The sequence below is a fragment of the Grampus griseus genome, assembly GCF_964374135.1.
Source record: "Grampus griseus genome assembly, chromosome: 9".
Lineage (NCBI taxonomy): Eukaryota > Metazoa > Chordata > Mammalia > Artiodactyla > Delphinidae > Grampus > Grampus griseus.
This window is the reverse complement of record NC_139003.1, coordinates 21,557,028-21,575,314: the sequence shown is the minus strand read 5'-3', so window position 1 is coordinate 21,575,314 and position 18,287 is coordinate 21,557,028. Positions and strand designations below refer to the sequence as shown.

The window sequence follows — 18,287 nt, the reverse complement described above, 5'->3', positions numbered from 1 at the left end:
AAACTATAGTCACCAAGAAATAAAAAACACCAAATACATACTTGAGCAATTATGGCCCCTGTTTGTCAGAGAAGAATAAAAAGAAAAACGTCCAGGGTTAATAAAATTAATTAACTCTAGCTAAAGAACTACTAAAAAGACCCTCCAAATATCATGCTGTTACTATGACAACTTCAAAATTGCTTTGAGAAAATGTGAGGGATTTTTAGATTCATGATAAACCAAGTGTCATCCAGCCTGCTAGAAATTACTTTCATTTATATCAGGCAGCAGAAAGGTTAAATGGCCATTTACAACTCTGAAATATCAAATCGTTACCTTTTGAGAGATGCTGCACTCTCCATTCAGATCATGAAAAGAATAAGTAAATGAACAGCTCTCTCAGTAATCGGAACCATTTTGATTTCAGTCCTGCAACTACACCACTCCTACGTTCTATCTACTTGGTACTTCATTTTTATAATGAAAGCAAACTCTGATGCAATCTGAAAGGGAAGGGACAAAAGAAAAAACAAAAACAAAAACAAAAAACCACCCTAACAGTCTCTAGTTTCCAAATACAAATAGGTAAACACACACTCTGATTTTCTAGGCATCAATAATGAAACAGAAAAAGAAAACAGCATTTTTCCCTTAAAATTCCTGCTCTTAGGTATTTAGACTGATTTACATTTTACATAATCTTGATGGCTCAATCAGGAAGTGAAATTTTTAAGTGCGTGTGTTATGGACGGGAGGAATCACGTGACCCATAGAGCAAAGAAAATTATGCAGTAGACTAGCATGCTAAGAAAAATAAACTTAACAGGAGTTTAAAAATACTGTCTTTGGGATTCACTGAGCCATGAATATATTACGGCTTTTAAGAAATAAAAATTCATTTGGAAGCCTTGAAAATAAACCCTCAGGATGTTTTAAAAAATATTACGAGATCAAAGCAATGCACTATGAAAAAAAAAAGTTTAATTAATAAAGAAACTGTTTCTATGAGGATCATAACCATTCAAGGTTTATTTTAAAGATGATTTTTCATGTTATTTGAAGATCAGGCAAGACATAATTGTAATGAAATGAAACATAGTTGCAGCTATGTATAGATATTTGTGCTTTATTTAATATATAGTGCTGTGTGCTCCTGGAGCACAAAGAAAAAACTGTTTAGGTTTATCCAGACTTCACACAAGTTTTATAGATTTCAAGTGGTTACTGTATTTTATTACAGCAAACACATTCTCAAGAGGAAAACATCAACACCATAGAAATTTTCATCTGAGGTTATTTCACTCTGGAAACCAAAAAGTGGGAGATACACATTAAAACACCTTAAAAAGTGTAATGGATTGACTGATACATGACTTCATCATATAAAAACTACTTGACCATAGTCTCTGTGCTGGTTGTCTAAAACAGAGTATGTTAACATAAACATATTTGAAATTCAAAAGGTTTGGCCTGTGACTGTTTTGTTTTTCAACGCAATTTCTGTTATTAATTTGTTAATAAATAATAATTTATTAATACCAATAAAGACAATTAACATGGTTGACAGCAGGCATTTGTGCCTCATAACTATTACTTTTATCACCTAATGCTTCACATTTTTCAAAATGCTTTTCATATCTTTATTTCAGCTTTTTAAAAAAATTCATACCCCAGGCAAGTGGCAGGGCAAGGTCGGTGACAAACATCAGTTCTGAGTGTTTCCTGATGACTAGGCTCATCTTTTTAAATTCTTAAACACAAGAGGTAGCTGGAGAAGAAATTATTAGGGAAGACAGAAGACTCTCAGAGGGGAAGCTTGAAATAGACTAGGAACGGTCCGGAATGGTAAGAAGCAGAAACGCCCCAAGGTGGAGTATTACGTGATACTGTGATATTCTTCCTAAACTTGGTATCATACTGGCTGACGGGATTAATAAGGAAAGATGAACTAGTTACCAAGAAATGTTCCCCAAAAAAGTTATAGCACAACCTAGCTCTGCCACTTGCCTAGACCATAACTTATTGAGACTAAAACTCAGACTTATTCTATAAATCAGGAAATTAGAGAAATTAAGAGACTTTCCTATGTTATACAGATAGTTGACTGACAGCTGAAACTGGACCCAAGCTCTCTGACTTTCCTAGGCTAGGACTCTTTTTTCACCACGTGCCGCCTTATAGCTATAACCTGAGGTTCAAGTCAGCCTCCAGTGAGCCGAGCCCTGGTAGCTTATCTTAGTCCAGGGAAACTGAAATGGGGTCAAGACTTCGAGAGGCTCACTCTGGGCTACTTAGTCCCTAGCTCATGGGCCCCCATCCCTTATTACCGCTGCCGTCTCTGTCCCCCACCAACCTGTGCGGAGCATCATACTTCCCGAGCCGGAAAGAGACAATGGCAAGTTCTGAGCTGAGAAGTGAAGCTACTGATCCTGTCCACAGGTATATCGCAGCCTCCTCATTTTTCTCAGTGGGAAAATCAAGGCACTAAAATAAGAAAAAGCACTTGTTTTGGTTCACATCACAATTTTACTGGGATTTTGGACAAACATGAGAACAAGATAATATTCTTGAAAAAATAAAATTAGCTCCCACTTTATAACCTTCATCAGAATTAATTTTGTGGAGATTAAAGAGTTAAATGTAAAAGCGGAGAAAAAGAAACAATTAGAAGAATATATTTCTGAATTTGAGATAGGAAAAAAAGTCTTAGCTTTACAAAAGCAATGGAGAAAAAGCAACAAAAGGCAAGGTAATCAACTCAATCTGACAACATTAAACTATGAAAATCTGTAGCTTCAAAACCAGCAGACAAAACTGCAAGGTAAACAAAAAATAAAATACTTGCAAGAGGATAATATATTTTATATTATTATAAAGGTAAAAGGTAAAAGATATTAACAAACAATTCACCCCAAAATATAAAATGTCAACACAAAAAAGTATGGAATTTCACTAGCAAACACCAAGATTTTTTTCATCAATCAGATTCACAAAAATGCACAACAAAAAGAGCAAAGCAGGTGAGGTGAGGTGAGACAATCATTTCAGGAAATCAGCAGTATCTTTTTACAAACCCTCAAACTGTTGTGACTGATTAACATGTCTATAAATATCTCCTGAAGAAACAATCACAGATACACAGGAAGATAACTATACAAGGACACACATACAATAACTTACAATAACATAAAACGGGAAACAACATAAACATCAAAATTGGAGGAAAGCATGTGACTAAATAAATCAGCAAATTCATATGTTTAAATCATGGTTTTTGGAGAATACTTAACGACATTGGAAATCACAAAATATAATGTTAGGTAAACATGCTGGATATAAAATTGTACATAAATATGATATCAGTGGAGAGAGGGACAGACAAACGGTGGGGGGCGCGGGGGTGTAGAGAAGCTAATCTCAAAGAGAGACTGGAAAAGGATACATTTAAAAAGCTTGAGAGGGGGTGGGCAGAGAACTTAGATTTTCATTACTTCTTTGCAAAACTGAGATATCTGACATTTCGTATGAGAAACATTATTTTTATAATTAGAAAAATGTTATTTAACCTAATGAACACCCTGTAAATATCTCTCAGTCATATAAAATAATTAAACTATTTACAAAGACCTAACATGAGAATGCTTACACTTTAAGTGCAAAAAAGAAGTACAAGACAATATGATCTTAAATAGATAAAAATTCACATTAAAAAGACCAGAAGAATATGCATCAAGATGCTAACAGTGGCTGCTTTTTGACAGTGCTATTGTGTGTAACAGTTTTTCTATACAGGTTTTCTATGATTGTCGTATATTGTTTTCATGAGGAAAAATAGATAGATATCAATATCACAACTATAGGACTGATACATCAAGAAGATGCTACTATTAACAGTTAAATTTCAAAATATAGAAGGTCAATAGCCACAAAAATCTGCCCTGTCACTAAGGTGTCTTTTTAAAAAAATTTAGGAACCACTGGTATGTCTTCAGAAAATAGCAGGAATTGGTGGGTGTCCAGGAGGTGGGAACGAATAATATTTCTTAGTTGCCAAACTGTTTTCTCCACATAGCAGCAGCTCTGTGAGGGCCACACTGAAGCATGAGAATCTTGACAGTAGGACGTTCGTTATTAGCAAAATGGCAGAGCAGATTGATGGGCGAGGGGTGGTAAATGGCCAAAAGAGGAAGGCAAGAGTTCGTGAAAACAACAGAAGCATCAAGAAAGAAGATTCAAGACATCATTAGATCCAAAATAATTAAAAGAAGGGTCTCAAAGAATTATTTGTACACCTATGTTCATAGCAGCATTATTCACAATAGCCAGAAGGTGGAAGCAACCCAAACATCCAATGAATGGATAAACAAAAATGCGGTCTATACGAGCAACAGAATGTTACTCAGCCTTAAAAAGGAAGGAAATTCTGATACATGGTACAACATGGTTGAACCTTGAGGATATCATGCTAAGTGAAATAAGCCAGTCCCAAAAAGACAAATACTGTCTGAGTCGACTTATATGAGGTTCCTGGAGTAGTCTAATTCACAGAGACAGAAAGAACTATGCTTGCCAGGGGCTCAGGAGAAGGGAGAATGGTGAGTTGGTGTTTCATGGGAATGTAGTTTCAGTTTTGCAAGACGAGAGGGTTCTGGAGATAGAGGATGGTGATGGCTGTTCAATAATGTGAATGTACTTAATGCCATTACACTTAAAAATGGTTAAGATCGTAAATTTTACATTGTATGTATTCTACCACAATTTAATAATATATGTGTGTGTGTGTGTGTGTGTGTACACATACCATTAAAGGAAAAAAGAAAGAGAGAAAAGAATAAAGAAAGAAAGAAGTCATTAGAGTTAGTAGTTCTGAAGAAGGCTTTGGACTTGGCAGGAAACACAGTTTAAAGGATGTCAAGGGTGCAGGCGTCAAAATAAAATAGACCTTATTTCTGATACATCTTTAAATACAATTACAGAAGTCAGCTCAGAAACAGAGACGATCAGAAGTGAAAATCAGAAGGGACATTATGTTTAACTTGAAAAGAACATATCAGACCTCTCTGTGGTTCTCTGAGACCCTCTCATTATAGCCAGCTTGAAAAATTCCCCAGGACTAGGAAAGAACCTGCAAGCCCAAGAAACAAGATGACATTTTTCCCACCAGCTAACAGGAAAAAACATAACTATGAGGGAAACCCTGAGTGTCCTAAAAACGTACTCTATCCTTACTGCGCCCTGTTATCAGAGGATTGAAGAAGTCTGGAACTGGACAAAGGCTCTCAGGCAGAGCTGCTCCAGAGACACCGACACCCGGAGAGCTTGCCCGGGCTCACTCGGTGATGCTGGATTTAAAGACAAACCCCTGGAGCAGAGTTATGTTTTCTTTGTCATGTTGTATTTTTTAACAGGCATGCTTTGTATTTTAAAGGCAGCTTATTAAAGGTAAGAGGTATAGAATATTTGGAATACTCTTTTTACAAGTCATTTGTTTAATTCCATTCAGCAAGTATTTATTGAGCACACAGTACATACCGTACACTATAATACCAGGCACTGGGCTAAGTGCTGAATGGTGAACAGGATGCCATCATCCTTCCTTCACCAAGCTAGCAATTATGATTTAAAAGAGGCATAGGATGCTATTGGTACACCTAAGAGGGGGCTCCCATCTGGTCTAGATAGGTTGAGAATGGAAACCTGTATGAAGTGACGTTGTTAATAACAGTAGTAATCATTATTATCATTGTTGCAACCTTGATTGACTACTATTATGGGTCAGATAGAGTTTTTGGGTTTTTTTTTTTAACATCTTTATTGGAGTATAATTGCTTTACAATGGTGTGTTAGTTTCTGCTGTATAACAAAGTGAATCAGTTATACATATACATATGTTCCCATATCTCTTCCCTCTTGTGTCTCCCTCCCTCCCACCCTCCCTATCCCACCCCTCTAGGTGGTCACAAAGCACCGAGCTGATCTCCCTGTGCTATGCGGCTGCTTCCCACTAGCTATCTATTTTACGTTTGGTAGTGTATATACGTCCATGCCACTCTCTCACTTCAGATAGACTTTTAAAAGCACTCTCCATGCACAAATTAATTTTCACTATGAAGTGGAAATTAAATCTTATAAAGTGGAATTTTAAAGATGAGAAAATTGAGGCACAGAGAAGTCACCCAGTTCTTACATAGTGGGGTCAGACCAGACTGTATCCTTTTCAGAATCTGCCCTGAGGGGAACCCAAACTAAGATAAGACAGGGATGAAACTCGAGGATCAGAACATTCAGCAAAGAGCTGAGCTCTCTGAATATGGGGGTGGTAAATGGAGTAGGAATACGACAGGTAGGAGCGGATGGGGCTGGGAGGCATGACCAGGTGAGTGGGGGAGGGTGGGAGGAACATGAAGCCCACGATCAGGAACCTTGGAGGGCAGCGGTGAGTGATGTCCAGTCGGGATTTTCATTAGGTTCTGCTATGTGGAGGGGGAAGTAAATCTCCTCTGCGTCCCCCTGTGAATCCTAGTGTTTGATGATTTGTTTACGAGGACACATACTCTATAGGGCCCCGATCAAGTTGGGTTCAGGATATCACAGAATCGGGTGACAGTTAAGAAGAGAAGTGACACGATGAGGCTGCTTTTCAGAAGCATCACTCTGAATGCAGTCGGGAGAATGGATTGGGGAAGAACATCAATAAGCAGGGAGAGGGATGCTAAAATGCAATAATTTAGGTCAAAGGTGATGGTAACCAAGACGGACACACTGGAGACAGAGTAGATGGATTTGAGAATGGCTGAGATGTGGAATTTTGACCAGATTTTGTTTCTTTGTGGATTTGGAAGATGAGGAAAGAAAAGGCGCAGTAAATCACAGGTTTCAAGCTTGGGTAACTGGGATCAGTTTGGAATCTGTTGGCTATGAGGCGCTAGCAAGATATCAAGTGGGAATGTCCAGTTGGCATCTGAATACAAAGCCTGGCGCTCAGAGGTGGATAGAAAGAACCTGCAGAGGGCAAGGAGGAGAAAAAGGCAGAGGGGCAGGGCAAGCCAGAGAGGAGAGGACATCAAACAGGTCACGGAAGATACAATGCTAAATATATCTGGCGAATGTGGCAACAGAAGGATAGGTAGACAACCATCAGCTTTGGCCAGAGCAGTATCAACTTGGTCACAGGTGCAGAAGCCAGACTGGAGGAGCCCGAGGCGGCGGCAAGGGTGAGGAAATGAAGGAAGCAAATTCACACAATTCCTCCAAGAACTTCGGCCCCGGCAGGGGAAGTGAACGGAGAAGCAAGCGCAGGGAAGGCAATGTGAAGGCCGGTGGTTTTGTTTTCAATTGGTAAGCCTTGAGGAGGTCTACTCCCTCATGAGAGAAAGCCAGTGGTGGCTGGCAGGTAAAGGTCAGAGAAAGTCTCTGAGGAGGTGAGAGGGGATAAGGTCCAGAGCGTGGACACGGGGAAGGGCTCCCCTTCCAGTGGAGCAGGAGGCAGGGAAAGCAAGGCGGGTGCAGAGGAAGTGTCGACTGGGGCCAGAACCTGAGTGAGCTCACCTTCTGGTGTCTGTTTTCTCTATGCCCGGGAGGCTGGGAGAGCTACAGAGACCGAGGAGTGAGAACGAGCTCCAGGGAGAGGGCTGCCGAGAGATGACAGGGGCCTGGGGCGGCAGGGAGCAGCCACGCTCAGCAGAAAGTGACCTCCGGACATCACATCATGACAGCCACATGCCACCGCTCTGCGCCTCTGCGGCATTTACCAAACAACACTGGGAACATAAACAAAACCCCGACAACACCGGGTGGACCTCGTGAGAAGCCCACCTTGCAGTACAGTAGGGTCGGGTAAGTCAACTGTAGTAACATCAGTCTTCCTCAGGCCTTAACCACGTACAGTAAAACGAAGACAGATGCTTCCAAGGCGTATGATGGCCTTCCTGTGACAATGTGTGGAAAGCTCACGCTTCAGTCTACAGTCAAACTCGGTCTGGATGTGTAACCGAAACGTCGTATTTCAACACCATTAACAGCGCATTAGCAACCTTCGTGTTTGGTCTGAGCTGGATTTTGCTTTCGGGCATCTCCAACCCTGCTAAATGGGCACACGGGTTACAGGGAGGGTCGGACACACCCCTCCTTCCAGAGTCGTGCGGGGAAGCACGGGTGGGAAAACAGTCCTGTCACAGTCGCTTCTCCCAGACTCGGCTCTAGTTCTTGCTCTGGCCAGGAAATTGCTAGAGAAAGCAAAAACAGGGGCCAGGAACTGAGCACAGCGGTACAAGTCCAAACACAGGCTAGGGGAGGTGGTATTTCAAGTGAGCAACTGTTGTGTTTTACTTGAGCTCAGAGCCAAGTAGGAGGAGAGGAAGATGCGGACTCAAAGAATATCTCTCCCTGTAAAGTCTCTTTGTAGCAACAAAAGGAATTCTAGTAATTAGTATGAAGCACCTCTTGTATTTCCAGGGCGTACACCTCCCACGAAGCTCAAAAGAAAAACCTTTCATTCAGCATCCTTTGCGGGGGAGAACTGAAATGAACAGTAAAACCCGACCAGTTCAATCGACTGGGGAGTGTGCTACAAACAGTGAGATATCTGGACCCTAGGAAAGTAATGTACTTTTGCTTTTTAGTTTCTTCTTTTTAAAAAGATTTCCTTTTCTTGTGCACCTTTATTATAAAAGTAATATAATGTTACTACCGGCCAACAGTCCCCATGGTGCTCACTATGACTCAGGCACAGCTCTGAGCCTCCTGCCTTCCTTGAACTTGAGGAAGGCGCTCTGATTCTGCCGGTTTTAGGGAGAAGCACAGAGGGGCTGACTCCTTCGCCGATGGGGACCCGCAGAGCTGGTGTTCCAACCCAGGCCGTCCAGCGTCAGAGTCCTGCGCTCAACCACTTTCCGGCGCTGCCATACCATGAAAACACGAATTCTAACACTCGAAAATTCAGGGTGTCAAAAAGAGATAAGCAACATTGATTCTACCCCTCTAATGGAATAGTGCGGTGTGTTTCCTACTCTATTCATCCTTCGGTTTTCAAATCAAGGACTCTCTGAAAAGAAGATGGTTTTTAACCATATTCAAGTAAAAACGCTAGATAAAACTGTTCATGAAAACCTTTCCAAGCAGAGATTCTACTCGTAGTCAAGACTTATTTAAAGTCAGCAGATCTACTTTTTGTGTACGATATGCACAAACCAGCAAAACAATTTTTTCGTCACAAGTTTCTTTACGTTAATGAAGAATTTTCTTAAGAGTCGTTATTTTTTTGTCTGACCCACACTTAATTATTATGAGTTCCAAAATCAGTCATTTTGAATCCACGCATATCCAAGTTTTCAAATAAGAAAACTGAAGTTCAAATATTTTGTTCTCTTTGAAGCTGCCTGCAGGCTCAGGCTGGATCGCACAGATTTGATGGTATACTTCTGCGCAGATAAGAACCTGACCTTCAGTGTGGGAATGCTGGAACTTCTAGAGGCCTCAGCTGGGTTAGCTTTATAAAGCAAACAAAAAATGGCCCCCGAAATGGCCCCTGCAAAGTTTCTGTTAGTGACCTTTGACGCAAATGTTCCATGAGATGTAAGTTCAAGACTGCCAGTCACTTGAGGCTTATATTAAGGTTGACCAGTGTGAACTGTTACTTCATACACTTAAGTGCATGCCACATGTGGTCTGCACAAACATTCTTTAGGGTTCCTTTGAAATAGACTCACACATATATGGATAACCAATTATCAATACAGGTGCCAAAGCAATTCAATGAGGAAGTCTTGTCAACAAATCATGCTGGAACAACTGAAGAAACATATGCAAAAGAATGAGCCTTACTTAACCTCTACCCTACCCAATACACAAAAATTAATCTGAGATGGATCATAGACCAGAGTACAAAAGCTAAAACTATAAGGCTTCTAAAGGAAAACACAGAAGGATATCTTTACAATCTTGAAGAGGCAGATTACTTAGGAAACAAAAAGTACTGATAATATATGAGGAAATTTGATTAATTAAGTTACTTCAAAATTAAAACCTTCTGCTCATCAAAAGACATTTTTAAGAAAATGATACAGACTGGGAGACTATATCTGCATTACAAGTTTCTGACAAAATAATTTTATTCAGAGTATACATAGGAAAAAAAACCCTCCTTCCTATCAATAATAATAAGGACTTCCCTGGGGGTCCAGTGGTTAAGATTCTGAGCTCCCACTGCAGGGGGCACGAGTTCGATTCCCTGGTTGGGGAACTAGGATCCTGCATGCCATGCAATCATCATCATCATCATCATCATCCAATTTTTAGAAATTTATTTATTTATTTATTGGCTGTGTTGGGTCTTCGTTGCTGCGCGTGGGCTACTCTTCATTGCAGTGCACGGGCTTCTCACTGCGGTGGCTTCTCTTGCTGTGGAGCAAGGGCTCTAGGCGTGCGGGCTTCAGTAGTTGTGGCACGTGGGCTCCAGAGCACAGGCTCAGTAGTTGTGGTGCACGGGCTTAGCTGCTCTGTGGCATGTGGGATCTTCCAGGACCAGGGCTCGAACCCGTGTCCCCTGCATTGGCAGGCGGATTCTTAACCACTGTGCCACCAGGGAAGTCCCCATCATCCAATTTTAAAATGGCCACAAGAAAAATAAAAATGGGTAAAAGATTGAATGAAGGTATACAAGTGGCCAATAAGAACATGTTAGTCATCAAGGAAATGCACATGAAAAGTCACAAAGAGATACCACTTGCCATCCAGGAGAATGGCTAAAATTAGAAAAACCGACAATAAACAATTGTTAAGAACGAACTGGAGCATCTGGAACACTCATCCACTGCTGGTTGGAGTATAAAATGGTATAATTATTTGGAAAATTGTTTGGAAGTTTCTTATAAACGTAAACACAGATCTACTGTCTGGTCCATCAACTAAGTCTAAATCCAAAAAGGAATGAGACTGAGAGAGAGAGGACTTGTTCATAGTGGCTTAATGTTCATAACAGCCAAAAAGGTGAAAACAATCCAAATGTCCATCACCAGGAGAATGGATCAAAGAATTGGGTCCATTCATACAACAGAACACTACCCAGCAATAAAGGAAGAATGAACTAGGGTACACACAACAACATGAAACTTTTGTGTGAAGGAAGCCAGACACGAAAAAGTGCATGCTCTGTGATCCCATTTAGATGAAGTTCAAGAACAGGAAAAAACAGTGATATAAATCAGAAAGTGTTTGCCAGTGGGGGTGGAGGCTGATTGGATGGGGCATGAGAAAACCTAGGTGAAGAAATGTTCTATGTGTTAACCAGCATTGGGTTACGTGAGTGTACTTAACGCCACCAGCATTGCACCTTGGTCATCTCATTTCTTTGGGACCATCCATACAAGGTATTTCCTCCAGAGGAAAAGATAAAACTTGCTGATTTTTCTCTCATCCAACGTAGCAGTCAACTGATATGACAGGTCCCAGAACCAGTGTGACGGTGCTCTAAATTCTCAGTCATAGTGTCCTTTTAGGCCCATCATTTTTCAGTAGACTACTGACAAGCCGCACTCAACACCTTCCAAGTGGATATGGACAGAAGGGCACGTGGAACAAGCTGATGATGTTTGTTCTGGCCAATACCAGAAATAAATTACAAGCGCTTTCTGGGAGCTTGCATCCTCGGAGCTCAGGACATTTCAGCACTCTCCACATCTGTTTCTAGGGCATGGCCTCACAGGGCCTGCTCTTTGATCTAGAACAGTCCAGAGGCTCTAAACTGGTAAACAACTTACAGAATACAGAGGTCAGATACCAGAGGATCTTTACTATCCTCAATTACGTCTAAGCCGTTACACAAAGGATAATTAATATGCAACAGTACTACTTTGCAAATTCTCAAGAAAGATTTGGGGCTTCCAGTATTGTACTAGAGATCAGGATAGAGCGAGAAGATTCTGTGTTAGGTTCAATCACATGGGAGCAACTGGCCCTAACTCTGGGGACCTCTGGGGAAGATCTCTAGGGATTCGTCACAGGGAAACAGCTGCTTTTTCCGAGTAAAATGAGGGAACGGTAAGACTGGAAACATCAGTTCAGAGTTTCTTCTGAGATACAAATGGATACCCCTTGTGTGAGAGAAGTTAAAGCACTAATTAGTTAATATCTGATTTTTCCCATCTTCATGGTATCTACTAGGCATTTTCAGGAACTATGGGACAAATACGAGAAAGGGGCGATCAATAAGAATTTGGAGCTTTTTTTCACAAAGGAAATGGAAAGGGAGAATATGAGATGCTTCTTACAAGAAGAGGGAGAAGTATGAGGGTCTATCTGCTAAGGAATAAAAGTTATAGGAATGAAGGAACAGGAGACTCTTTCCAAAATTCCTATGTCTAAGGGCAGACAAGAAATTAAAAAGTAAGCATATGCACATTTATACTTGTATTAAAGATCAGGAACAACTACCACTACTTCTATATATATATATATATTTTTTTTTAATGACTAAGTTGCATGTTTCACAAGATGCATCGTTTCTTCTAGCAATAAAGCTAGAAGAGTGTCTTGGGGTGTTCTGTGAGGAATGACTGTAGCCTCCAGAGCTGGAAAGCATGTCTTTGTGTAATAATGTCAGCTCACTGTTTCTTCCCAGCCAAGTTACTTTTTAAAAATTTTTATTGGAGTACAGTTGATTTGCAATGCTGCGTTAGTTTCTGCCGTACAGCAAAGTGAATCAGTTACACATATAATATATCCACTCTTTTTAGATTCTTCTCCCATGTAGGTCATTACAGAGTATTGAATAGAGTTCCCTGTGCTACACAGTAGGTCCTTATTAGTTATCTATTTTACATATAGTAGTGTATGTATGTCAATTCCAATCTCCCAATTTATCCCTCCCAGCCAAGTTATTTTGAGGGTTAGTTTTTCCAAACCCCAATACCCACTGCAGTCATCACGCTCTCATTTAAACGTTTTCCTGGCTAAATGCATTTCTGACTTAATTCTTCAGATGTGCTTCTGACAAATCAACAAATGAAAGGACTTCTCATTTGTTATGGACTGAATGTTTGTTTTCCCCCCAAATTCACACGTTGAAATCTTAATATGATGCCTTTAGGAGGTGGGGCTCTGGTGAGGTGATTAAGTCACGAAGGTGAAGCCTTCATGAATGGGATCGGCGCTCTTATAAAAGAGACCCCAGAGAGCTCTCCTGCCCCTTCTACCATGTGAGGACACAACGAGAAGACAGCTTTCTATAAACCAGCCTCCCGAACTGTGAGGAATAAATTTCCGTTGTTTATAAGCCACCCAGTCTATGGTACTTCGTTCCAGAAGCCCGAACTAAGTTACCGTTTCAAAATGGTGGTCAGGGCACAAGAAAGATCCCATTACAGTTATAAAAAAAAAAAGTATACATACCCACCACAGTTAAAAGACTATCATGGGCCTGAGAGGTTTCAACCACCATCTGGAAGCCATAAAATGATGAAGTCCTGACGGATGAAGCTGAGCAGAGGCAGCTCACAGCCCCAGAGGTTCTCTGAGACGCCTGCTGCTGCTAAGGCAATAACCCAGTGAAACCTCAAAGCGGCTCTAGACTCAGGAAAAGCAAGGACCGTATGGGCCAGAGATGACAAAAAGGGTAGAAAGGAGAAGATTAACTGAAAAGTCTAAGGATCAACAACTGTTACTTCCGTGCCTAATTCCTATCTTTATGAGAAACAACAAACCTTATAGCCCCCCACCCAGGCAAAAACTAAAAATTAAAAAAGGGAAATGAGTCTCAAAAGAAATTAAACACAATGTCTAGTGAGAACTAAACAGCTAGTGTGGTTCTGAAAACCCCAAAGTCAAGCCCTCTTCACTCTGATACTGAGTCACTCTCCACACGAGGGCTGGCTCTGTGCCACCAGAGGGACGCAAGATGCACCCAACATAAGGAGCCCTGGCAGCCTTAAGGCCACCTCATCTCTATACGAGTGAAGAGTTAAGCATAAACATACAATTAAAGAAAGCCTGCCATGTGAAAGTGGAATACCAAGATACACAACAAAAAGGCCCTGGAAGAAACAGAAAATTCAAAAGAGTGAAGGTATTTCGTCAAGAACCCTCAAAACAACTTTTATTAGTGTCCCTAAAAAAATTTGAGAAGCGATAATTACATCCACATAAGAATAACAACAACCAAAAAATGCACAAGAAATAGCAATCCAAGAAAAAGGTCTACAGAATTAAAAATGTGGCCCCAAACAAGAAGTATCAGTGAGCGCTGCATGCATGTGCCTGGGTACCCTGACCTCACAGCTGTGACTCTGACGATATAATCGTGTGTCACAGACCATACCTTACCTAAGATGCACTATATTTACAGCACACAGTCAGAAGTCTAAAATGGCACATGCAGAACATGTTCCTGGGAAGAAGACAGTGACACAAAGCCCCCTTGTTCAAAGAAATCTGAGTCTGTTTTTAACTCCTCTGCTCGTTTGCAAGATGACCTGTAAGCTTCTCTCCATACTTGTCTGTCCTTTCCTACAGGAAGGGAGAAACCAAAGGTGGTGTTTTTAGAGGGACCTAATAAAGACTCCTGGAAAGTATTAATAAGAACTAGCTTAACGTGAAGACCTCAAGATACTAAAACATATTAATGTAGTACATGTGAAATCTTCCCTGGAGATCTTCACATAGAAGATAAACATCCCTCCCATCTGGGTGATCTGCATACTGTCCTTCCTGGAACTACAGAGAGGAACTGAATCACTGGTTCAAAACCCCACTAGTCCCAAAGCTTTCTTTTTATAACCAAAAAATTCTGTAATGCCCTATTTATATTTGCTATTCTAAAATGAAATTCATTGGTAAACATTACCTGGTATACACATATTTTTAAAACATCAATATAATACCTTAAATGTAACGTAAAGGAGAGCCTAAAAGCAAAACAATTTATAATAAAAACATGACATATTTCAATATGTACATAACTTTCAGGTCCCATTAACTATGTAATGAAGTAGATGCTTATCACTTACTTATAAAGAATACCTGGATTAATAGAAGTCAGATCAGAAGCTTTCCATATTAAAAGTACAGGAAAACAAAAGAGGAGAGGTACAGGTGAATGAAAATGAGTATATCCTGTGTGTATTTAAAGTATGCCAAGGTTATCTTGTGCTTTTATGTAAAATGAATTTAGGTCTAAGATCGGATAATTATAAACTAATTTTCACTGCATGAATATCCGACAGGATAGTTGAAACTCATGTGGGATACAGGGCAGTTCTTTCTGTCTTTTCCACTGTGGGACATTTAAAATCTCTGATTCAAGGTCCTTCACTGCGGAACCAAACAACGTACCAAATTTATACTATGTCCTCTAGGGGGCAGCACTGTTGCCATGAGAACCCCTGGCTGATAACCTATGGGAGTTTTCCTTCCAGCACAGAGAATCGAATCCTAAAGAACAAAATCAGTAACATACCTAAGAAAAATATTAATTTAATAAGGAAAATGACTATGAAGAAATTCGTTTAGGTTTATGCCATTAACTATAGCCATATTCAACACTATTTCCTCTTTTTGAATTCAGGATAACTAGTTACTTCATATAGAATATGGAATGAAAAGCTGTTACCTCTGTGACATTTATTTAGATAGCACGAAGTGATTCTGGCTTTACAATTTTTAACTTTCAAATCTAGTTAATTAATGATGAACAGGGAGTTTTCCATAGAACTCTACCACTTTCATTTCCTCAAAACAAGAATTAATGCATTCTTTCATATGTGGTCATTACAGGAAGGGGGGAGGGAGCCATTTACTGTAAATGCCTTTCTGATGCAATTCTACCACCTCTCAAAGAGAAAATTCATCTAAGAAGGCTTAGTCACTTCTTCAAGAAAAATGCCACTGCACTGAACATCCACAGTTGGAACCCCCTGCGTGAGGAGAGAACTGGAGCTGGTCCCACCAGGAGTAAACGTGGGGGAGTGGCAGGGGGAGAGGTCTCACGGCTCCTTCCTCAGAACAGATTAAGCAGTATGCCTCAAAATTTGGCCTTTAACATAGGGAAGAGTCTGACACATTTGCAGCATCATTGTTTCATAAATCATATGCAAACACCGATTTTCCCCGCCCAACTTTTAAAGCATACTCCCTAAAAAAACATGAGACTTAAGTTACGAACTAGTAACCTACGTTAGCATCTTAGCAACTAGAGTTATTTTATTTTAATATTAATTAAATATTATTTAAAAATTTCATGCACAGAAAGAGAAATGGAATCCTATGCTTAAAAGATTTGAAAATGAAACTACATTTTGAAGAGGGTGGATTTCACATCAAAGGGAATGATGACATACAGGGTAACCCCAAAAAGCAACTCAGAGGGAAAAACTTAAGACAAACAGTTCTGAGCTCTTCTCAGAGGACTAATTTTTCTAAAATCTCAAATCCACCCGAAGGAAAACAAGGAACGATTTCTCCAATCTACCCTTACCTGGATGCCCATTAATTCTTCTAACAGCCAGATGCACCCCTTGCTTCTGTGGAGGAGTCAGTGCCAAGCGCAAAGCCCAGAAGTCTCCCAAGACTCAAGGCTGTTTCCTGCTGGAGTCCGAAATCGCCGATTAGTGAATCTGCACATCGTAATATACACGTTCTGAGCAAGCTATTGGCTAAGTGAAGGCAACGAGTGTGGAAGTCTGATTTGCCACCTTTGGGGCATGCCTCTCATATCCCAACTCAGAAAGACGAAAGACACACCACGTTTGAGTGAGTCAAAACTAGACAGGGTTCGTTTTTTTCTGTAGCATTCTCCCTAACCCTACGGAAACCACCGGGAGAACAAACCACAGTGAGATAGGACTCCCTCATCAGGCAAAGTCGATGAAGAAAGAATTATGTCGACGCTGCAATTTAAAAATAAATCTCATGCCACTGCCAAAGTTTTCTGTGTTATGCAGCTGCCTAAGAGTTACACGTAAGTATAGGCACGGTCCACATATTTTTAAGCCAAGAATTCTAAGCCATGGTTTTGGGGCTCAGAATTACCAAGAAGTGGTAAAAATTCTCAAAAGAAATTTAGTCTTTATGCTACACTGATGATCAACGAAGAATGGAGCAGTGGTGTAACTGATCTTAGAATTAGGGGTTTTCAACACGCAGCTCTTGGACCACGTGCATCAGAATGACCTAAAGTTGACTCAGAACTCTGGGGTAGAGCCCAGGGATCTGCATGTTAAGAAGCATTCCAGGTTATTTTTAAATCCTTTAAAGTTGGAAGATGATTTTTTCCTGTCAGTGGAACTGAACAGTTGATTACAGCTGCTGCCATCTTCCCTTTCATTCAGTTATTTTGTCTTTGACTCCTGCTGAAATCAGGAGCGATAAGGGCGCTAAAGCCACCTCAGTCCTGAGGCTTTCACTCCAGGGGAGAGGAGAGCCTGCCTGGGTTCACCTGGCCTCTCCTCCCCACCACCTCTCTACCTGAGAGACAAAAGCTCAAGCTGTGGCAGCTGAAGAACACAGTACTTGATGTTGAAGGTGAACGTTACATGAAAAGATGTTACCAGAATAAAACACGCTGCTGAAAACAAGAGGAGGAAGATGAGGAGAGAGGACACTAATGTTTACTGACTGCTCACGATTTTCCAGGCACCACATCAAGAACGTTACAGACCGTTTTCCTTGCCACAGAAGTCTCACCGAAACAAAAACAAAAAAGCCTGCTTCGCAAGGGGACCCACCGGCAACGCATTCTCTACGTCAGACTTCACGTTGGCCCTGTATGCCCACCTCCACCCCCATTACCCTCTGAACATAAAGGATTTTTAAAAAGGAAACTGAGCAACATTGTCAGAAAGGCACTTAAAATGATATCGTCTGTCCATATGTCTTGTTCTCGGTTCCTTCTTTATCCACCACAAGACTGTGTGAACTTGCAGAAAACTCATAGTCCTTTTCCATCAAGCTGTGCTCCACTTTAAGCAGTCAGTTCACTTCAGTCCAAAGTGCCGGGCGGCAGGGTGGCGGTGGCGGTGGGGAAGCACCATCATTACAACGTGCATAGAGAAATGTGATTTGAACATCACCAGCGAGTATAACAATTATGTTTCACTAAATAAAAAGGGTTTACCTGTTCCTCCAACGTGCATAACGTTTCTAAGGAAACTTTCTGGATGAGGGGAGCCCAACTTAAACAGTGTGCTTACGAACAAGCTTTTCCAAGTGCCCCCCCGCTGCGTCTCAGGATGACTACACACTCTGCCATCCTAACAACAGACAGGGCTATAAGGAAGCCGACCTGCTATCTTTAATTTTACCATGAGTTGGTCTAG

The 18,287-nt window shown here is 40.8% G+C and overlaps 1 long non-coding RNA gene across 1 annotated transcript in view; it reads right to left on the bottom strand.

Moving 5' to 3' along the window:
* Positions 1 to 2,203: 2,203 nt before the first annotated feature.
* Positions 2,204 to 18,287, bottom strand: part of LOC309827234 — a 28,686-nt gene continuing 12,602 nt past the window's right edge. The window contains exon 3 of the long non-coding RNA XR_014297195.1: positions 2,204 to 2,466. This is a non-coding gene — a long non-coding RNA (uncharacterized lncRNA). The remainder of the gene's footprint in view (positions 2,467 to 18,287) is intronic.